The 24,206-nt window shown below is 38.8% G+C and overlaps 1 long non-coding RNA gene across 3 annotated transcripts in view; it reads left to right on the top strand.

Annotated features, from left to right (window-relative positions):
- LOC121070568 overlaps positions 1-10,426 on the top strand; it is a 240,625-nt gene extending 230,199 nt beyond the window's left edge. For 2 of the 3 annotated variants that reach the window (XR_005820140.1, XR_005820138.1), the window contains 3 exons: positions 6,096-6,262; positions 7,202-7,291; positions 9,343-10,426. This is a non-coding gene — a long non-coding RNA (uncharacterized LOC121070568). Of the gene's footprint in view, positions 1-6,095; positions 6,263-7,201; positions 7,292-8,548; positions 8,615-9,342 lie in introns of those variants that run through there. The other variant, XR_005820137.1, reaches the window with a different exon arrangement.
- The last annotated feature ends 13,780 nt before the right edge of the window (positions 10,427-24,206 follow it).

Below are 24,206 nucleotides of genomic sequence, written 5' to 3' on the forward strand. Positions count from 1 at the left end.
AATTTTGGGCCGTTTCCCTTTGAAATCATTTATGAAAATCAGTATTGCCAGCAATCCTTCTGGAGCCACTGAATTATACATGTTAAGTAAATTCAATTAAACTAAAGCCCCTTTCTTCCTAAAAAGAAATAGCTGAGTTCTTGAGTAGCTGACTGAAGCAGACACTGAAAATAATAATTCTGCCAGTCAATGTGATCATGTGTATGTTCTGTTTCACACAATCTGCTTTGGCTTGCAAGGAAAGGCAAACAACATTACATGGTAAGAAATCCCTTAATTGGGTTAGTGATAGGGGAGGCAACCCCAGTGCATTGCTGTAAGCAGCAACGTGTGAATTTTCTATTCAACACAGCAACAGTGGTCTATTTATTCGGCTCACGTGCATAATTAGTAGTAAAATTAAGCAGGTTTTTTTTTTCATTTTTAACATACAGTAGTTATTCTTTATGGGTCTGGATTTTGAACAAAAATATTTCCTTTAGACTTTATTTGAGTAATGCTTTCTTAAGGTGAGCAAATGCCATAAAAAATTATAAATCTGGAAACCTAGGAAGTGTAGAAAGTGGAAGGAAATTACCTCAGTTTGGCATGAGATACAATGTTACTTTCTTTAAATAAAATGCATCCTCTGTCCTTAGGAACCCCTTACAGGCTAATTTAACATTTCATTGTACTCTGTCACTTACCTTTGCTGCTGCCAGGCCCACACAAGACAGCTGATATTATTGTATCTGCAGTTACAAAGAGCTTATGTTTTCACATACTATTTTTCACTTCTTTCAGAAAACATGGTAGCCTGGCACTTTTCTGATTTAGGCATAAATGTTCTTTTCCTTACAAAAGCAAAATAGCCCATAATGGAATGTGCATAGGTAAAAAGACTGTAGGTAAATGTAAGAGATATGATGTGATTGTCACCAAGCATGCAATTTAACTGGATGCACTACCACATTAGCTATGTTTTTCCCTCAGCTATTCTTACCTAAGCAAGCAGAAAAAAGTTTTATAAAAAAAAGCTACTGATGAACTGAAGCCCTGGGAGGAAAACTGTGCTTGACACAGGTGATATTCTTGGTAAGGCATTTTAATATGTGATAGGTGCTATGTAGGTAAAAAGTGTAAAAGCCAATAGCGCTGTTCATGCCAGTTCACAGAATCACAGAATCACAGAATCGTCTACGTTGGAAGAGACCTCCAAGATCACATAGTCCAACCTCTGACCTAACACTAACAAGTCCTTCACTAAACCATATCACTAAGCTCAACATCTAAACGTCTTTTAAAGACCTCCAGGGATGGTGACTCAACCACTTCCCTGGGCAGCCCATTCCAATGCCTAACAACCCTTTCGGTAAATAAGTTTTTCCTAATATCCAACCTAAACCTCCCCTGGCACAACTTTAGCCCATTCCCCGTTGTCCTTTCACCAGGCACATGGGAGAATAGACCAACCCCTACCTTGCTGCAGCCTCCTTTAAGGTATCTATAGAGAGCGATAAGGTCGCCCCTGAGCCTCTTCTTCTCCAGCCTGAACAACCCCAGCTCCCTCAGCCGCTCCTCGTAAGACTTGTTCTCCAGACCCCTCACCAGCTTCGTTGCCCTTCTCTGGACTCTCTCAAGCACCTCCATGTCCTTCTTGTAGCGAGGGGCCCAAAACTGAACACAGTACTCGAGGTGTGGCCTCACCAGAGCCAAGTACAGGGGGACAATCACTTCCCTAGACCTGCTGGCCACACTGCTTCTTATACAAGCCAGGATGCTGTTGGCCTTCTTGGCCACCTGAGCACACTGCTGGCTCATATTCAGCCGACTATCAACCAGTACTCCCAGGTCCTTCTCGGCCAGGCAGCTTTCCAACCACTCATCTCCCAGCCTGTAGCTCTGCTTGGGGTTGTTGTGCCCCAGGTGCAGGACCCAGCACTTGGCCTTGTTGAACTTCATACAGTTGGCCTCAGCCCATTGGTCCAGCCTATCCAGATCCTCCTGCAGAGCCTTCCTACCCTCAAGCAGATCAACACACGCACCTAACTTGGTGTCATCTGCAAACTTACTGAGGGTGCACTCGAACCCCTCATCCAGGTCATCGATAAAGATATTAAAGAGGACTGGCCCCAGTACTGAGCCCCGGGGGACGCCACTAGTGACTGGCCTCCAACTGGATTTGACTCCATTCACCACAACTCTGTGGGCCCGGCTATCCAGCCAGTTTTCAACCCAACAAAGCGTATGCCAGTCCAAGCCATGAGCAGCCAGTTTCTTGAGGAGAATGCTGTGGGAAACAGTGTCAAAAGCCTTACTGAAATCAAGGTAGACCACATCCACAGCCTTTCCCTCATCCACTAAGCGTGTCACTTTGTCACAGAAGGAGATCAGGTTCATCAAGCAGGACCTGCCTTTCATAAACCCATGCTGACTGGGCCTGATCGCCTGGTTGCCCTTCAAGTGCCGTGTGATGACACTCAAGATACTATACCAGTTACTATAACTCTATCTAAAACAGAACCTTCAATTTGATCTGAGATTCCAGACATAGCATTAGAGATTCCTAGTCTGATATCATATTTAAGTTCTCCAAGATGAATTCAAATCAACAAAGTACATATAAAATCAATTTAGAACTAGCTAACCGACAGATCTCAGATCCTACTTGCTCTTAAGTACTCATCCCCCAGTGAAGATATTTCTAACAAGGTTGTGAATGGGCATGGATCTGTGCTAAATACTGTTCAATATCTTCTATAAATTATCTGAGCAAAAGACCAAATTGTATCTTGTGAAATTCAAGAAAGATGCAAAGACTAATAACGTGACAGTTGCAGAAAATGACATGTCATTTCCATGGAGTCATATGAATGGTTTTCTCAACCTACTTTATGGGAACTGCATGTTTAAAAACACTGACAGATGGAAACATGCAGCAACACTACAGAAGGCACGTACTCATGTAAGACTGTGACCTGGAACATATGCTGAAAGGCCATGAATGGTCATGGTGGATAGGCAAATGAACACAGACTTCCACTTGTGCTTTTCACATTTTAAGCTTCATGATGGAGGAAGAAAAGCACTTTCAAAACACTAAGTATGACATAAGAACTCAATATCATGCCAACTCTGCTATTCTTCTACCAACAGGAAAAGGAGAGAGAAGGTTTTTAAACAAACATAGAGGCAGAGAATATCTAATAACATAAAGATAAATGTATTCAAACAAAACAACAAAGCAACATTTATTACTCTATAAGAAGACACAGAAGTTGGTTTAGATAGGATTCAAACAAACTAACAATTGCCATTCTTCTAATTACTGTCACACTCCCCAGTAGTATTTCTCATGCTTAAGTTTCTTAACAGGTCACCTTTCTCTGAACTCCTCACTTGTCTATATGGATAATTAATCAGTCAAAAACACTCAAGTATAAAGTTGATCTGACAAACTCCATTGAGAACACATGTGCTGTAATTTCCCTGAATCCCTAGTGAAGAAACGAGTGCTAGCTAAGCCCAAAGGTTTATCAAAACACAGTGATAAATCCCAGATGTGATCTCAGCTTTTAATGCTTTCTATTTTGTTAATGTCTCCAAAACCACTCATGGGATTTTTCCTAGGTGTTTTCTTTCTTCCCCCCGCTTTCCCAAATTCAAAGTAAATTGGTCTGGCTTCTGGTACCTGGCACAGTGGCATGTTTCCTCTCAACAACTGTAAGCCTGTCTGAAAAACAGAACAACATCTTTGAGATGGGGTGTTTATATGTGCAACTTTCAGCCACTGAAGTGAATGTGGTCCCACCTTCAAAGAGACTCCAGAGCACTGCTCACCTGATGAAAGCATTAACTGTTTGGGGTTGACTTGATTTACATGAAAGCAGCCAGCCCATTAGCTGAGCTGAACCCAAAGAAGTAAATGTAATGCCCAAGCAGATGTTTTCCTACTACTTGATGTCAACGTTGCTGCAGCTTTCCTCAGGGTAAGAGTACAAAGACTGCAGTGATAAGGCCTTGCAGAATCCCCCAGCAGCTGAAGGAGAGCAAGCTGTTGAAGAGATTTACATCAGGGCTACTGAGGTCAAAGAAGTTAAATTAATGTAACCGAATCTTAGTGGATTGTATGTAAGATAACACTTTATAGCACTGCACATAGGCCTAAACTATACAAGTATTTCATAGAAATAATAATTTAATATGACCAAGGGGTAAATGGAGAGCTTGTCATATACATACTGATCCCTAAGAAATCTACTTTTTTTTTCTTTTTCAAGTTCTTTAGATGTCTAAGCTATGTGTAAAGTTGTATCTAGTTATTTATATATGTAAGGCCTCCCCTCTAGAATTAGTCTTCAAATGTTAAACTCAGATAAGATATATCTCTCTGGTCACTAGAAAACAAGTTCTTCCTGCTAAGACACTGCTCTTTCATTATATATATAAGCATATATTAAGAATATTACATCTTCACTACCATATAACAGAATGTCTCTCTTATCATTTTAATTCTTATATTCTACCTTTGTATTCTTTTTGAGATTTCTTGCTATTTAAACACTTGTCAAATACATTTGGACACTGGAAATACCCATCTTTCCTCTCCTCTTTGTCAGGTATTTATGTAACTTTGCATTTTACTGTCCTAGATTAGGATTATGTTTATATTAGATTTGTAAATGATTTTTTCCACCATTTTTTTTTATTGATTTAAAAGACAATACAGTGAAGAAGACAATATATATATGTTTAAATATATATGTTTAAGTGTAAGTATATTTAGTTATATTTGTGCACTAAATTCAATGGCTTCTGTTTCTTTCTAGAAATCCTTATGGGCTTGTTTTCTTATGAAGTTGGTCAGGCAATGAGAATTTCACTTGCAGAAGACTTTAAATCTATGAATATCTAGCATTAATCAAACAAAAACCATAATGGGTTAAAGAGGGAGATGGTAAACTTGAGAAAACAAAGAACAGAGCATGTCTATGATTTGTGGTACGCACTGTATACCCAAAGGCCTTGTTTTCCCACTTTAGAGACAAGCAATTTAAAAGAAGTCAATGTCAGTTATTCATTTCCAGTGACAGAAGAATATAGTGCTCAGGTAAAAACACTTTAGACCCTAAATTTCACTTTTCAGACTGGTTATTCAACTGCAGTTTTATAAATACTTTTCAGATTTTAAGTTCACTGCATTTAGTCAGTGGACTGATGGTCATAATAGGCTACTGTGCAAAACTGTATGACTTTTCCTGACAAATTCCATTCCAGTCCTGGATGGTCAACAGTAGAATTTTATATTATCAAATTCTAGGAGTGGAAATGTCGTTTTCCAGTGTTCATATATAGCAACAGTGCTGTATCTCATATCACAGTGCAGACTAACATTTTTGTATAAGGGAGCTTATTTGGACTCTACTCTCCATAGATATGTTCCTTTATTTTAGAAAAATAAGTCAAGATATATAATAAGGTGATTAATCTTGCCGCAAATTAATTATGCCAGGCAGTAGTAAGAAATATCCACATCTTCACATTCCAGTCTGAGTTTCTAGGACACGATTTGCTGACCTGTTTTAGTGTGCCACTGAATCGCCACAAAAATCATTTTTGTCGTTCAGGTGAAGCCAGAAATAGCTTCTTCACTCTGTCTATAATGAGTATTTTAACAGTAGTAAGTGCTATAGCAGAGAGTTCTGAGCACACTTCATAAGCATCTAAGCAGAGCAAAGGGCAGGAAGGGAACTGCAGAAACAGCATCAGCCCTGTGGTAGTGGAGGTTCCTCTGAAAATGTAAAGTTACTTTTCCTACTTTACCAGCTATGATAAATTTACTGACACAGTTTCTTTTAGTAGTTGTTACAAAATGCTTCTATCTGGGGTAAAAATGTGGACTGAATTTTCTGTTTCTATAACTTTGGAGAGGGGCCTCTGACAGGGCTATAGGTCTAGTATGAGATGAATCAGAACTACTGTATGTGCACCACTGACTTATTCTGAAGGTGTGTAGAGGATCTCAATATTGTATGTACATTTGCTGCAGAGTGTCTCTGAACTATGCCCAGTGACATTGCAGAAGCCATCAATTAATGTCTTGGATTCCCTTGCAGGGCCAGTATCTTGCCTTAGCAGATGAGCACAAGAAAATCAGTCTTCTCAGCCTCTGCCATAAGAGATCCGCAAACAGGGACTCTCTGGTGCTTATCTTGTTTGGAGGAGATGGAGTATTTCTTCAAGAGGAAGTACAAGATGTTTCTCTGATATCTTTCAATCCAGGGTAAATGTAGAGTATAACAATTAGTACAACTCTATCTAAATGTGAAGAATATTAGGCCCGTTATGCTAAATTTTAATGTACTTGCAATGTTAGCTAAGCCTCTTCCATGTTGCTCCACCATATCCTACCTGGTATCTATCTAAATATTCATTCAAGTTTTTAAAATTCCAGAGATCTCATTCATTTTCTTCATTTTCCTGTCATAAATATCAGTGTTTATCTTCTAATTTTCCCACAGCTCATGATAGACTTTCACAAAAGCTTTTTAAATTAAAAAGTTTGCAGGAAGTTAGTTTTTATAAAAGTTATTTTGTTGGCTAGTCTAACAGCTGAGTGAAGTATTTTAAAGACTTTACAATGCATAGTGCTTTATTGGTTCCTTTTTTAGAAGTTAAGAAAAAAGACAGAAATATTTTCCTGCCAGAAATAAAGTGATAATTCAAGATTCCATTATCAATTAAGATCAGTGAGTTTTCCTCCTTAAAGAGTCTGACCTGGGTACATCAGAGGAAACATCTTGAAGAAGCCATGTGTTAATTTAGTTAATCTTGAAAATCTGGATGATGCTGGGTCTTCTTTCCTTCTTCTTACCCACTTATCCAACCCACGCTGAGGCCAGAGTCCCATAGGCCTCTCCTGATTTGCACTGCTGTGTCTTGGAGGAATACCAGGGTGAGAGAATGGGCTGTTGAAGAAAAGGTGAGGTGGCTTTTTAAGTTAAAAAAAGAAGAAGGAAAGGAAACTCTGAGTGCTTAATGTAAGGGAAAAGTATGTTTTAACATGATCAGCAAAGGAGAAGCAGGAGGAATGCAAGACTATATTTCTGTCTACCCCTTAGCCTACTACCTGGACATCAGCTCTCACCCATGTTGCCTGTCTGTCCAATTACCTTTCAAATACGTGACAGTTACAGTTGTCTCGCTCTTGGATATATTTCAGGCATAGAAGAACTTAAGAATGTGTGGGAAAACTGTGATTACAGAGTTTGTCAGAAAGCTACCTTTTTGCTACAAAGTCCTGCTCCAAAAAGTAAGTTCTTATATATGTGCCACCTGCATGCTCACAGTCTTTTCCTCTTCTTTTCTGACTAACCCTTCTTCCCCATATAATTGTGGAGGAAAAAAAAAATGGACCAAATGTATACTGATATGACAGTATTTTCAAATACTGAAAATATTCTCTGAAAAAATATTTTCAAAAATACCATGATGGAAAATATTTTTAATGGGAAAGAAAATCAGTATTTTATCTAGAAAATCACTGGTAAATGGCAATGGATTCAAAAGAACAATTGTGCTAAAATTGAAAACCCACACCTCTGTTCTAATTCTATTTCCCTATAAAGTCCCATTTATCTTTCCTGTTTACAGGATAAGGGCAGGCATTCATTCATTATGCTAAGAAACGAGGAGAATCCTTGCATTAGTTAGAAACTTACATGATGGAAAGACAGAAGTATTTTTCATCTTTCTCTAACTCTGACTTTGGCATATTGGTAAGATTATAAATTTTCATGTTTAAAACAACAAAGTCTTTTCTAATATGAATGATGCTATCAAAAATTTCCTGTCTGCTAAATGCACAGAAAATTAATATCCAACTTAAAATAGAGTATGTAGTCACTCTTACTTCATTTTCCCCTTCCACCCTCACCCTTCTTATGCCTTTTCTCATTCATTTCTTATCGCCTTACTCAAAAGCTTTTCATGTCGTTAACCTTTCACCCTCACCTTTTATTCCTCCCTGAATTTGGACTGGGACCATGTCTAAAGCATATAAGTAGTTCATAATTTCCTCTTTTTTTTTTTTTTTTTAATTTTCAACATCATGTTGCACCTTTAGGAGCCCTGCTCTCAATGAAGTTATTCATAAAGCATTCAGTGTTTAAATTTGTAGTCACAGTACTGGCTGCCTCTCTGTCTCAGAAGCGGTGTGAAGTAGGTCTTAATAAAACTCCTCACTGAAGATTAAAAAGTCCATGATGGAAGGGCCATCTCGTACATACAGCCCGTGTTTGTATGGCACCTAACTGAATTGGACTCAAAGTCAGGTTTTCTAAATTTCTAACTCTCATCTTGCCATTTACATTGTTAGTAATAACAATAACAGCATAAAACAAAGCAAAAGAATTGCAGGAGGCTTCATTTCCTTTGCTTATTTTACGAGTAATTGTCCTGGTTTCAGTTAGGATAGAGTTAATTTTCCTCCTAGTAGCTGGTAGGGTGCTATGTTTTGGATTAGGATGAGAAGAGTCCTGATAACACGCTGATGTTTTAATTGTTGCAGAGCAGTGCTTACACTAAGCAAAGGACTTTTCAGCTTCTTGCTCTGTCCTGCCAGCGGGCAGGCTAGAGGTGCAGCAAGAACTGGGAGGGGACAGATGCAGGACAGCTGACCCAAACTGGCCAAAGAGGTATTCCACACCATCTGATGTCATGCTAAACAATATATAGGGGTGGCTAGCCCGGGTGGGGGGGCCGGCTGCTCGGGGATAGACTGGGCATTGGTCAGCGGGTGGTGAGCAATTGCATTGTGCATCACTTGTTTCGTACACATTAGTAGTAGTAGTACTATTATCTTTATTATTATTATTGTTATTATTATTTTCCTGTCTTAAGATCTGTCTTTATCTCAACTCACAGGCTTCACTTTCCTGTTTCTCTCCCCCATCCCAGAGAGGGAGGGGGGAGGATGAGCGAACGGCTGTGTGGTGTTTAGCTGCCGACTGGGTTAAACCACAACAGCAATGTATTAAGATTATTTGATATGTTTGTTTACCTGTTTCCTGCATATTAGTTCAGCATTATGTCCTAGAACATCCAACATGAAAGCCAAAATCCTGAATTTATGATCACACATATCACCATTTTCAAAAATTAATTTTCTTTCTTTGTATGTTTTAAGTAAATATAAGATGCTATAGTAATAATATAAAGGACAAAAATGATTTCCAGTTGCAAAATTCGTATTTAAACCTGTAAAGGTTGTTCAGACTTTGGGTTTAGTTTGACCACTATGTATGCTCTACATATGTCAGCACTGCACCTATGTATATTAACTCTCCATATTTAAATCCACAGGTTTCAAAATCAGCTAAAAAGTAGTGTCAAGAGGTTAACCATTTAGGTTGGAAAAGACCCTTAAGATTATGAAGTCCTAAAGCTGAAGATGAGAACAAATGGCATAGCTGTGGTGGAACAAAGGGTCCTTCTGCACTTTTGGGTGTAGAGAGACCTGATTTTGTTTGGCCTGTGCTGACCCCAGAACTGGAAGTCAGAAGACCAGAGTGACAAGACACCTGTTCCTACAGGACAAGAGCCTCCACAAACCAGGCCTTTGAGCCATGTTGGCCCTGAACTGCATCTATTTTAATAACTCTACCTGACAGCAAATCTGTGGCAGAGCTAGGATCAGAATGTAATCATCCTGGCTCAGTCATGTGCATAGATTATTTCTAAAACTTCCCTCAACATCCAGGTTCCCATAGCCGATAAAATATATAAACTATGCTCTCTTATCTTCTTAATTCTCAGCAGAATTCTCACTGTAACCTGAAAGACATTCTTAAGCAAACAAAACAAGTTGACCTCTAAACTGTGCTTTCCAGTAGTAGGAGTTGTCGTTCTAACCCAGGGGCTGGGCATTCAGTTTTCACAGCTTGCAGCAGACTCTCAAATGAAAGTATAATTTCTTAATTGCATTCTGTAACAGCAGGTCCAGAGTAAATATAAGGTTACATTTCAATGATCAGAATTTCAGGAATAAAAACAAAATTTGCATGCATAGGAAAAGACAATTTTAAATGTTGTATTATATTTCCCAGTATCTCATTTCTGTTCTGGAGATCCTCTCTGAACTAATGGCAGCTGTTATATACATGGTCCGCTACAAGCCAGCCCTCCACAGCTCTCCATCACCATTTTGCTACGCAGGTAAAACAGTATAAAGCAAACAAACAAACAGCTTTCTTCCAGATCTGCTGCTGCTATTTTTCTGTCATTTTCTCAAAATACCTGATTTGTCATTGTCATCTGCCCTCACCCATCAGTTCTTTCCACGCTGAATAAGCAGAGCTGTAATTTTTAGCATTAAAAGTATTAGCTATTTTGGTTAAGAAAATATTGCTCTAATATGTGCAGCAAATGGAATAAAAAATGCATTAACTGAGCTGCAATTGTATTTTACTTCCTCCATCTGCTACCATCCAGTCACACTTCCATTCCAATCATTTGTAGCAGACTTTCAGAAAAATCTCCCAGGGACTGTCAGACACAGAGGAATTTTTTTGATAAAGCAACTACAGGCTCATCTGCCTGAGCACGGAGGAGCAGAGAGGCACAAGGGCAGGTGGGGGAGCCCCAGTAACCTGCCAGGAGAAAGAAGCCCCTGCCCAGCCCCTTCCTGTGCTGCCACAGGGGAGTCTCAGCCCCATGGGCCAGGGGTGACCCCCCATCGCCTGGCTCTGAGAGAGAGGCCCTCCAGGTCTCCTCTCAGACTGAGGGCATTACCCTTCGGGTGTGGGGTCACTCTGGGATGCGGGGGTGAGCACTAGGGGATTGTACAAAAGCATGGGTCATCAGGGCCCACCTATCAGGGGTAGCAGCAAGAGGATACTGGAGAGTGTGTATTTGTGTAGCTGTGTATGTCAGCATGTAACCACAAGTGAACATCAAGCCAGATGTCAGCGAGCAGGCTGGGTGCTGAGAATGCAAGTGCTGGAGTGGCCATTAGTCTGGGTCAGACACTGGTGAGATTAATGGCTGCTAATGGAGAGATTAATGGATGCTAATGAACTTTCATCCTGAGCAGCCAGAGAATGAGGAGGAGGCCATCAGTACTCTGTGTTTGTGTGAGTGCTGTGTTTTCTGTTGCTGTTGTGATTAGACGTATATATATATCTCTATATATTGTATGTGTTTGTGTGTCAGTTGTGAATACGTGTTTAGCCTCACCACCAGGCGGACCTTGGAACACAGATCTGTGGCAGCCTGACTTCTGCTGGGCTACCAGATTTGGGTGCCCCTAAAAAAAATTTAAAAAAATAGTATGGTACCTCTAAGAAGCCTCAGAAGCTGCAGAATTATCAGACAATAATTCACATTATTGTCAGCATTTTCCAAAATGATTAGAGGGCTGTGGACATGAAGGTGAGGCTACAAAATGGTGCTTTTTTATTGCCTTCAATTGGCAGCTAGAGCCCTTCCTGGCAGGTAAAACAAAAATCATCTGGTTATAGCAACATACATAATAGCAACTACTGAACTACTAGTCTGTCTATATGTTCATGATAGATTTTGAAATGCTAGACAAACCAAAATTGAAATGCTTCTGTGCACACCCAGAAGCAAAAATGTAGTTACGTGGGGATTTAGGAAATTACATTAATAACTAAAGAATTACATAAGCAGTGACTAAGGTTAGAAAAAAACTGTCTTGAATTTGAATCTTGAATTATTCTTAAATTCCAATTCCAGTGCCTAAGCTTTAGTATTTACTAAAATGTACTGTGATTAAGTAAGACATTAAGAACATCAAATTAAACAAAATAAAGAACTGTAAGAAAAAATAAAGACCCCCACCCCAAAACAAACAAACAAACAAACAAAAAAAAAAAAAAAACCACTGACCGTTCTGAAAGCATAAATTGGTCAAGAGAAGTTGTCGATGAACTACAGAGTTAGGTCCCTGGAATTTGAATCCTTTTTTGAAACTGGGTGGCCTATGCCTAATACCGTGTTTTGTATTTTGGTCTGGCATTCGTGTAGTTTTTGCAGTGATACTCAATATATTATTGCAAGTTAGCAGGACTTACTCAAATGTAGAAACACATCCCATTTACTTCTTTTCTTAGCCTATAGTTTCCTACAGTGTCACTTGTTTTTGCTCAGAAGAAACCAAAATATGCCTGGAATTGTAATTTGGAAAAATTTTGTAGACTTGTGGTAGTAGTGGCATTGACTACATGCCATAAAGCTCTTTAATGAGCTTCACCATCTCCATATCAAGTTCTGCAATGAATGCAACTTGATCCCCAAAGAGCCCTTTTCAGAAACCATGCAGCCTTTAAAGGGCCACATATAATATATTAACTCTATTTTGATGAAAAACAAATCTGCTAGATATTTAACAGACTTCATCCTGAAGTAAAAGCTGGTATATGGTGTTGATCTTGGCAAAATGGCCTCAGCCTCCTTAGAAACTGTGATTTTGTATTACCACTCCTTTTCAATAATAATGAACATAGGGTAATCAAAAATGTTATATGCAGGAAAATATAGTATATGCAGGAAATATGTTATTCTTCTCATGCAAAGCAATGAGGACCAGGTTCCCATTGCTATAAATCAAAGCAGTACCACTTAAATGTATGGAACTATCTCAAGTAATATCAACTCAGGCATTGCGACTGCAATCTACTTACTAGAGCTAAAGGAAATTATGCCTGGTGATGGCACGTACTGTACTTACCATATTAAATTATCTTTCTGAGCAAGACTTTTGCTCCATGTTGTTTCCCTGATGACCTATGTATGATCATAGGAAAATATGAGCAGTCATTAACAATGCTGAAACTAAGTGACATAAATTGAAGTCTCTTTTATATTCCAAGGTTGTTGTAACCAAGAGTCAGTACTGAAGAGTAAAAGGAAAATTTCCCAGACACAAAAGGAGAAGACAGGTCTATATTTCCATTTAAAAGTTAAAAGACACTTGGATCTTTTTTCAGAGAGAGGTCATTTGCAAAATGTTGCCATGGATCTAGTTTAAGTTCGTAATCTCCACCCACTTCCCCTCTCTTTATCTTATATGGGATAATTAGGTCCATGCCCAAGGCCATCTATAGTAGAAACCATCATCTTGAAAAGCTGTATCCTTACAGAAAATATTGTACATAATGCATTAAGAAAGATTCAGGTAGAAGTTAGCAATGACAACAGAAATCATATTTTTCAGTTTCCTTGTTTGGGCATGGGAGAGATCTTTGTGTTCAGTTTCACTGATCCTTTGTACAATACATTCTCTTCTTGCTGTGAAGTCTCTTAATTAAAGACCAGGATTATTATTACATCAAATAAGCACCTGAAGAAAGTTAGCTTGCCCTCTCTGTTTTTCAGGAAGGTGCGCTGTGTGTGTGTGTGTTCACATGTCATTAGAGCACTGTAATTACCTGGTGGTCTGTTGTAAGCAGGAAGAGGTTCAGTCTGAGGGTTCAGCTGACAATCATTCATTAGGAAGCGGCTTTGTGTACTGCTGCTTCTCTAGTAGCAGATGATATAGCAGCATGTGCCACTTGAAAGCATGGCAATACAGATCGTCTTCTGTACAGGTGTAAGGAGTGTGCTCCTGCAGACAAGTGCTTCAAGCTGCCTGATTCTAGATCTGGATTCAGCAGCATGCCAGGAGGTGCTATCACACAGCATCAGTGTCCACATTGTCAGTGGGCTTGTCTTCCTTCTTATGAGCCCACTCAACACCTCTTACAGTGAAGGAAATTTATCAAGCCTATCTATCTAGTCAAAAGAGTTTGTCTTAGAGAAAAAGTAGGAATAAATCCTGTGACCTTTACTACATGTCCTCCCTCACAGCAGCTGAGGCAGCAGGAATGCCCACTAGATGTAGGGAAGTAATTGTTGAAATCACCACATCTGTTAAAGCCAGCCAGAAATGATCAGACTGTTCCACCAAAACATTTATAGAGACTTGCTTGGGGAAATGAAAAACCTCCTCTTCTGAATCTAAGAACAGGAGGGAAAAAAAAATTGTTGACACAAGAAAGTCCTGAAAGAAAATAGTTTGATATAACAGATAATTGAGATTAAGAGCCCTGCTCTAGCTCCTTTATGACCTCAGGCACAGTGTGTGGAGGAGCAAGGCCTGGGTACACCCACAGGTATATGATGTCTCCACAGCATGAGTGTAAACAGGCATTTGAAGGAGAGCTAATGATTGTGCTGCTGGATGCACCTATGTGTTTGCTACTAGAAGAGCATTCAGAGACCTGTCAAGAGTCTTGTTGAGTTTGATGCTATAGCATAATGAAGCAAGAAGACCAGGAAATAACTACTGACATGTTGTGTTCCTTGTCTATAAGTATTTCTGCTTTATTACATATCAAAAACATCTCTGCCAATTTGAGATGCAAATAAACAAAGCAGAGGCCACTTATAAAATGGGTGGTCATGCTGGCTACTAATATCGCACTGTTTCTTAAGCCAGTAATTAAAACTCAAAGAAGAAAGTTGGTCTTTTTAAGGGTACGTAATGACTGTGCATTTGTCTGGTGTCCATACAAATAAGTCTTGTATGTTGGTCTGTCAGATACACTTGGTCTGTCAGATATCAGGGTCAGCTGTAAATAAGACATAACAGCACAACTCACCCTTAGTATACATCTAAAGATGTGACTGTTACTATGCGTTACAGTTTTCTGGTGCTTTCAGGGAAAGAATGAAAGGTTGGCTCATAATCAGACTCTGAGGAAATTAAATTAAATGCCTGCATCCTACTGAAATGCAGTTGAAGCTTACTGTATATGGACACTGATATTAGTTTCCTATATGCCTTTCTAATAAAATCAAAACAAAGATGTCCATTCTCTAAGTCTTCTCATACATCAAAAATCCTTAAGAAGAACAGGCTCTATAAACATAACATTTTGCTAATTTTGCACATCCATCAGTGTAGTTGTATGCACTCAGTATGTGCATACATAGCCCACATGAATATATTTATCCAGTATCTAGTGAGCCTAGCTTATGAAGAAATTATATGCAGTATCTCTGATCTCAAAGACAACAGAAGAGACAAAAAGACATATGTCTCCCATAGGAATGGGTGCACTTGTACAAAGATGTTCTACACCACTCTCAGTGAGACTGCTTCTGCTCCTTTGAAGGGTGAATTTCATAAACAGCCTATGCAGTTTCTCTTCTCTGTCCATCAAAATCAGTGACATTAAATGATATTGTTTGGAATATAATTTCCTGTAAACAAATTTGCAGTTGCCATAGTATATATCAAAGTCAGCTTTCACATGTAATCTACTCAAAATATTGTGTGGCTGGCAAACTGGTTACATTCCTGCTTAAAAAAAAAAAAAAAAAAAAAAAAAGCATCTGGTCTTAATCACTAGGCCAGCAGCTGCAATAAAACAAATGTATTTTTTGCCCATTAACAAAGGAAACAGGACTCTCCATAAGGTACAGCCATTGCCTCTTGCCCTTCTTGTATCCAATTTCAACTCCTGTAAATAAGGCTTTCCAGGCAGTAATGTCATGGACAAAGAAAACAACATAAAAATTATTTTCTTTTGTCCAATTGCATGGATTGAACAAGATACTAAAGATCAGGCTAGTTAAATTCATAGTAATTTAGCTACATTTTTTGCATCTGTAACTCATAAGAAGTATCTTCACACCATCAGATGCATTTCAGATGTTTTGGAGGTAGTTTTTTATTCTCTTTGCCATTAGTTTCCTCCTCTCAGTCTTGTCTTCAGTATGATGGACAGTTGTTCCAGCTGCATTAGAAAAGGAAGATCTCACACAGTCAAGTTGCTCTTCTTCTGATCCAAACACTCTGAAGGTTTTCCGGTTCTAAAGTGGGAGGATTGTGGTATAGGACACTGACAGTTTGAAGTTCAGTTATAGTTTGAGGCCAGCCATGTGTAATAGACATAGCCTAAAACAGAATGCTGGTTGGGACTTTGGGATATTGTACAACCTCTTTTCATCTGCAGTTGAATATCTAACTGTAAGCCAAGATTGCCATATTGTCTGCTTGTCTTGAGGTAATAAGATCTTGTTCTTACACAAACCAATCTGTTCCCCAGTTCAGTAACTGATATTCTCCTTCTGTGTACGTTGGTTTAAATTAACACCAACTCTACTGCAGGCAAACATAAGCAGTATGAAGGCTTCCATATAGTATGGCCTTTCCTTTTCTGCTCTCTACTGTATATATCCTGGTTTCTTTTCCCTCAGATACAGATGAGTACTCATGCTAATGGTGTGTCACAGAGGAATCGAATTTCTCACATATGTATCTGTTCGACAACAGGAATTCTACCAGACGTATTTTTGGATAAAGCCTTGCCAACTTTTCCAAAATCATACAGTGCACTAACTGCCCTTGGATGAGATGCAAAAGACAATGTATTTGGTTATGTATCACCCTATGCCATTACAGCACAAAGGTATACTGGGCAAATAAACGAGAGCAAAAAGCATTTCAGAGAATTGTATCCTGCCTAAAAACTCTCTAAGTAAGTTTGAATGAACAGTGACCATTTAAGTCACCATTCCTTCAAGTCAGTCACATGGATTTCATGCTGATTCAATCAATGCTGATTCCTAGCCTGCTACACAATTGTTTGTGTTTCTTTGCTTTAACTCAACCATTTACCAAGAACGTTGCTTTCAGTGCCCTCCCAGCATTAGGTAGGATCAGTAGAGCCATAGCAAGAGGGAGTGATGGAGGAGCACCAAGGGGTAGTAGGCATTTCCTCGGCCTAAAGGCCACAGCCAACACCACTGAGAGCTTGGCCTAGCTCCAGCAGGGCCTAGGAAGGAGGCAATGAGAGTTACACAGAGCCCCAGGGGAGGGCGTCCCCTAATTAGTGCAGGTGTAAGAATTGCACATTCAAATAATTGCATTGATAAGGCTGCTCTGTGACAGATAAATCCCACTCTTTGGCCTAATGCCAGGAACGCATAAAGTGCCTTAGAGAATTCTCTTTGAGAACAGCAAAAATTCCTATATCCTTCTCACCTTTGGGGAAATTTTTGAATTTTCTTCCATGCTAATTTTGTCCTGCAAGCTTCTAGGGATTTTGTCTTTTCTTCGGGAAGGCTTGATTACTTCTGTTTCCAGAATCTCGTCGTTTTTCTTGCAGCAAAGGTTGTTCTGGCTGAGGGAATCTTTTGAAATATTATTTTTGTTTACTCCTACTACCCTTAGCCCTGACAGGTAGTTTGCTGGCTTGCTTTCCCTGAGTAAAAATCCAACTAGAGATTTTGCCATGAATTGTACATAGCTCTCCTCTTCTTCTTTCTCTGGCACCTCTCTCTCTTGGAACCCACTGCACCTCACTCCCGTCCCAGGCTTTCCTCTCATTCCCTCACACTGCCCCTGCTGTCCCCCATCTGTCACATTCCTCTTCCACACAACTCAACACAACTCAAACTCACTCTCTGCTCATGCAAGCAAAACCCTTTTCATACTTCTGTTGATTTACAGAGGCCACTTCAGGTCACTACCTCTTATGCCCATAAAAACATTTCTCTTTCTTGCACCCCTGTTTTGAGTGCAGGTCTCCACACATCCCCCAAGGGCCACCTGAGTGTGTGGAGATGTCCAGTCAGCCAGAAGAGATCCCAGAAAAAGTCCCTCTCCTGGGTTCAAGTCTCCGGCAAATACCTTGCTGTATTTCTGAAGTTTAGTTTTTGCATGGAATTTATAATAACAGGAAAGAGAAATATACAGTCTTTCAGTACTTGGAATGGCAATATGTCATGTGGCTAGGAAAGGTATGTCTGGGAGTATCATATAGCTGTTACTCAGCCTGGAGACAGAGGAGCTTTGTGTGGTGTGCTGAAGCTTCTTTAGCAAGTCAGACCAAAATACAGACACACGGCTGAGGCTGTTCTGGCTTATACTGACACAGACAAGTTTCACACCCAAGCATAAGTCACTATTTTTTCTTACGGCAACAAAATGTTGTGGAGGGAAAAAATTAAATTGCAACATTAGACCCTTCTGACTCCATGTTCAGTGCAAGCCAATCTTTCATTCTTTGCAATCTCATTCATGCAAGGACTGGGATAGTTTGGTATTAAACTAAGTAACCAAACTAGAGATGAGATTTATGGACCATGCTCAGGCAAGCAGAGGTCAGTTGCACACTCTCTACAGACCTCACAATGAAGAAACATGCTGCTTTATCCTAAAAATCCATCTCTCTGAAGGTGTGAGATAATTTTTAGTATTATTAGCTTTCTAGTCATGCACAATCAGATGAAGAATCTATAGCCACTCATATTCTCAGCAGTAACACAGGAATAAAAATATCATGAACAACAGAAAATATTGGTTTTCTATAACTTTCTGATGCTTTGGCTTTCAGTGGTCTAGAAACTAAAAGAGGAGAGTGGAGTTTTCTCTTAGATTAGCTATATAAATTACAAAGGTCTACTTGGAGCGGGATACTTTAAGGCATGTCCATGCATAAAGAAATAAGGACAATTAAGAGAGTCTTGTTGTTGTTATTGTTGTTGTTTTCTTTGTGTTTTTTTTTGTTTGTTTGTTTGTGAATATCTGCATGTTTAATATTTTTTTTTCCCTTTGATATATATTTAGGCAAAAACATCATTCATAAATGGATATACGGGCAGCATATAAAACATATTTCTGGCAGCAGAAAACATAGTGTCTTACAGAAATTGCATGTAAGCCAAAGAGTTTGAGGAAGAGATCTTCATGATTATCAGATGGATTCCTATACAAGAGCCAATAGCAGTCATTCCATGCTGCACGTGGTGAAGTTACAGCAAAAAATGTACCACAGGCATTGAAATTGTGCATTATACAAAAAAGCCACCCCAAATTCAAGTCAATTTATAACAGAAGCTTCATTTTATTTTTGGCACTATTGCAGACTACGTTACATTCTTAAGAATCTGTTAGCAATTTCGCTGCTATATAGTAATGCAAAATAACTAATTACAAATGGCAAAGCAACTGCAGATAATGCAGTTTCAGTTGGTCTGAGAACAGACTTTCAGAAACAGCATTCAGAAATTCTCTGAATTTGAGGTCTACCCTGTCACAGAGAAGCATTTACCAATCCATCCATTTAACAATCAGGACAATATACACAATGACTTTTACTAAGTGCAGCAACAAATGAGCTAAGCAATCCCCTACTTCCTCTTCCTCAAGAAAGTCATGGTTTCTATGGATTGTCAGTGTCTATGTAGCTAGCTCTCAGTTCAAGATTATTTGTCTGTTTGATTGTTTTTCCACAGTGCACTGAGTTAACTTGATATTCGGACTGTTTTTCAGAGATGTCTGTCCAAATTCAGGATGTATTGAGATTTCTGTTATCATATCCAATTATTATTTCTTTCACCAAGAGAAAATTAACACCTCCAATTAAAGCACTTTATGAGATAATCCAGATATCACTGGAGGAGTTGCAAATAGGGTCTATGCTGCACATAATTACAGGAAATAGTAAAAAATAAACAAAGATTTGTAAACAAAAGAAAAACACAGTAAGAGTTGATTGATTTGAAATATTAGAGAGAGTGGATTTGCTATTTCTTCTTATCCAGAAATCTTCAATTTTATCCAAGTCTTGCACTGGTCCACATTATTTCAAAATTTATCTTCTGCTGTCATTGCTGCAGAACCAGCACATTGGTTCAAATACACCAGTGACTTTGTTAGTGTAGATATTTGAAAAGTAATTGCAATTGTCCATTAATCACCAAACAGTGATATTATATGTAACAATTTTTGAACACAAGACTTTCTGGACTTCCCCAAACTTCCTTCCTCTGAGAAAGGACCTGGGAAGTCAGCATCCTAATATATTGTGCATAAGCATTTGGTATTCTTTAGCTGGACGTGGTGTCCAAATTGTTTTGTCTATTACATCCTCCACTTTTCTTATTATTATACCTATATATCCTTCTATTAGTAAGCTGCTAATAAATTAATAATAATAAACTAAAAATCTGCTTTTTTTTTTTTTTCAGAATAAACTAAAGATAATGCTTAAATCACACAAACACATTCCTCGAGGAATCTAATCTATTACTTATCTGTAAGTGCGTCTAAATATTTTCAACAAAAATAGCTTTGTTATGGCGTAAAACTATCATAACACATGAAAAACCCTATAAACATCTTTAGCCTAATTCCTGTGAGAAAATTGTTCTCATAACTATTGCCATTTCCTGCAGCTTCAAAGTCCTGTCTGGAGAGTCTTCCTTTATGTAAAATCATAACTCCCTTTGTACTGACTTCCTCTTGGCTCTGACGCTAGCTCCAGTTCAGAGGAGGGTGATGTAACATTTATAAAGGCTGAAGCAGGTATGCTGATAAAACTTGTAGCCAGCTGCAGCTGTCTGCATCTGTTCAAGGGGAAACCCCCTTCTCAGTATGAAGTCTGAACAACTGAGCTTTATGAAAAAGTACTATATTGTGGAGCAGGCCTCTAGTGCCTGCTCTCCAAAGCCAGGAACAAGGTGACAGCATCACCTCCCCACAGCAGCAGCCCCAGCACACAGAGTGGGTCAGAACCATCGTGCCAGCAGCTGGTCCCATTCCCTCTCTACAATCAATCTCAAATTAAAGTTTGAAGGAAAAAAAATAAAAAATCCCACTCAGAGAAGAAACTGAGTCCTTTCAAGTCAAAGATACATATATGTTGGCTCCACGTCACATGAAACTTTTCTGTTTATTTTTTACCAGTACTTTAAAATTCTGTGTACACTTGTGCACTCAGGCACATTTAAAAGCAATACTTATTCATAATCTCTAGGTACCCCTGCTGTAAACAAATAAATAAATATTAACCACATTGACTAAAAAAATAAAAAATAAAAAAATCAGTCTAATACTCTGACAGAGCTTAAATACTATGCAAGCCTTTAAGAATACTTCTTTGGGAGCCTGAAGCAGAGATGGCAGAGCTGTCTGCAGGGCATGTATTTTGTTTTCATAGCAGTTTTCAAAGTTTCATCATTTTTAGTTTTTCTCGGAAATAATGCCAGAAAGGAACTGGGTGTCAAGAGCCAAACATTTCCATTCAAAAGGCCTTCTGGTGGCTGGGTGTTGAAACTATGGGCCTGAGGATCAGAATACATTTTATCACCCCAGAGTATTCTGCAACAGGTGGAAGATGACCTGAATAGGATCTATCATCATTTCAGCTCAATTCCCTCACTGCCGTTCCACTGAAAGTGAAGCATCATGAGTAACTGAAAACCTTTTCTAAAGAAAGGCTTATTTACACTAAAAGGAACTTAACCAAAAGTATCCTGAACAAAGGCAAAAGGAAGCACTTCAGAAGGTAAGGGCATTAATAAGCCACTTTTGTAAGATCAAGAGCCTGTCTAGCCCTGTCTCTTCCAATGGTCTGTGGCAGAAAGTAAAGGAAGTGAATAAGAAAAATAGATTATAGAATCATATACCCACCCCTTTACATAACTCCCACCTCTCAGTTAATAAATAAATAAGTAAATAATGAAAAATTAAGTTCTTTTTGCAAAAATAAAAGATAAAAATAAAAAAAGGTCTACTGATAAATCTTTTCGTCTACTGCAGACTTCTGCAACTGTTTAAGGATGAAATTTGTTTCTGCTTCCAGGAAAAATATCAGCAAGTTTGAAACAAAGGGACAATAGCACGGTTCAGACTTCCTAACTCTGTTGATTGGTATCTAGGCATGAGTATTTAGTTATTTTCACCAAGACTTTGTACATATTTTCCAAGGTCTGGATCAGAATTCCCACCTATAAATACCAAATTCATGAAGCTAATTTTTGTCACAATTATATCAGTGCAACTCTGCTGTAAATACAATGAAAGCACAGCAAGATGTTATCATTGCTATTTATCTCTAGCTAGTCTTATTTATGCAGAAGAATGACCACAGCTAATTTTATACCCTGTGGCTCTGCTGTGAACTGCTCAGCTCCAGCCAGTATCTGGCTTCATTACTATCGCATTTCCTGGCTCCTGCTCCCCACAGCTCCAGCTCTGCAGATTAGTGTGTGCAGACTAAAATGGTACTATTCGGTCATATCTCCAAAATAGTGTTTTCCCAGTACACTCACCCTTAATTCTTTGGTGGGGAAAAAAGGACAGTTTGTCTTTTAAATAGATGGCCTCATGGAGTAAGAGTTCTGTCTTCCAGCTTAGGAATGCTTAGAAAAAAAGATGGTCAATTGCCATTAACCCCTGTTACCATTTTTCTTTTTTTCCATTTTTCCTTTTTCTTTTCCTTTTCCTCCTTTTTCTTTACTCGTCTTAGTAAAGAAATTATCTTATAAAAATGGGGGGCGGGGGGGGGGTGGCGTGGATAGGAACATGAGGCAAAAGCACTAGTGGAAATGCAGCCTTGGCACTATTTTATAGGTAAGCTTCTACGACACCTTCCTAATTGGCACCTAGCTCCAGCTAGCACTATGATTTTTTCCCTGTGCTGAGCACTAGCTTGACACCCACATGTTAATGAGCATTCATCAAGAGAATTAAAGACCCCGTGTGCCAAAGCTCCAGTGACATTAATGGGTTTCTTATGTTGTTGTTCTGCCACACTACCACAAGCAGAAAGTCACTGTGAGTTCATCCTTGTGAAACGTGAATGTCTAAAATCTTTATATAACCAGAGGTAGAGAGAGCATCACATGCAGGCTTCCTGGTTTGGAACTGCCTTCTTGGAGGCTTGCTTTCCCCTGTGCCACAGTCATGCACTCAGGAGCAGCTGGGAGGCTCCTCTTGGATCCCAGGTTTGAACTGTTCAGGCCCAGTGACAAGACATGTTCAGCTGGGGGGTTCTGGCCTCTGACATCTGCTTACTTGGTGGTCTGACAGCCCAAATCTCTCAAACTACAGTTTATTTGTTTCATTACTTGTTTTGCTCTATCCTTGCTTATGCTGCTACTCAAATAGGACAACTGGCCTTGTGTTGTCAGAGGTAATGATTGTCACTTATAAGATGTTTATTAATTGTACAACTGAAATGAAAAACACCAAAAAGACAAACATTAAAAACAAACAAACAAACAAACAAACAAACAAAGAGAAAAACTTAAATTTCTGTAAAATAGAAATAACAAGGTTAAATAGCACTAGAATCCCCCAGAGCAGGAGCAGGAGCGTCAGTGGATATATTGCAAAACTCACACAAATCATTGCAGTTACCAAAATCAAAAGAACTGAACTAAAAGTACGTAGCAGAGTGTGCAACAAAAAATGTACAGGAGAAGGCTGTCTGTCAAGACTCTTGTAGATCTTCTCTAACATTGAGAAAAAGATAAATAGCTCTTTCAGACTTCTCTCTTTTTCACTTCTTGAGACTAACATAAACATTTTAACTGATGTTGCTTTATGCCTGTAGTTAAATGTGGTCAGTGAACTGAACAAATTTAAAAGACCACGAGAACAGTTAAACTTCAAGTCTGCTGTTGTTCCTCAGCTTCTTTTTATTGGCTAGCTAAACCTTCACAGAATCTGAGCTATTGCCCCATATTGCACAGACAGCTCCCTGCTACAGGTCATTCTGAGGCTCACTGTGTCAATGTCTTCCAACTGCAAAATTCCAAAATAAATGTCACCTGTGATAAAACACTGCAACTGGAGGGAACACCACGAATTTCTTAAGGCATGTTAAATATCTGGACATGAGACATGAGATAAAAAATTAGAAACTAACTTCAAGACAGTATAAGAATCATCTCCAGATTTCTCTGGATGAGAATTAACAGAAATAACACGTGATTCTTGTAGCAAGCTTGGTCCTAAATACATTCACTCAGTGGAATGAATCACACTGGCTGTGGACCAGCCACCTACAGAGCAGGAAAAATCGATGAAATTGTGTACCAAACAGTCTGCTTCACATAGGTTATTTGATAATCAGGTGAAACATAAGGACATCTGTTATACAGGAGGCCTTAAATACCAATAATTAGTTTATTCCATTGCAATTATATTTATTTGCAAATACATTTATTTTTGACTAATGCTTATGCAGATGAAGCATAGAAAACTTGCAATTAACAATTTTATTTGCAAGCTTTGTTGCTTTGTGCTGTTGATAACTTCATTCATTTAGTTTAATTGTTCGGTGGCACAGATTCTAGGAGATGACTTTTGTAGGCTCCAGAGAATCAAGTCCATTAACACAAAACTAGAGATTTTACAAAAACAA

Source organism: Cygnus olor, chromosome 5, assembly GCF_009769625.2.
Source record: "Cygnus olor isolate bCygOlo1 chromosome 5, bCygOlo1.pri.v2, whole genome shotgun sequence".
Lineage (NCBI taxonomy): Eukaryota > Metazoa > Chordata > Aves > Anseriformes > Anatidae > Cygnus > Cygnus olor.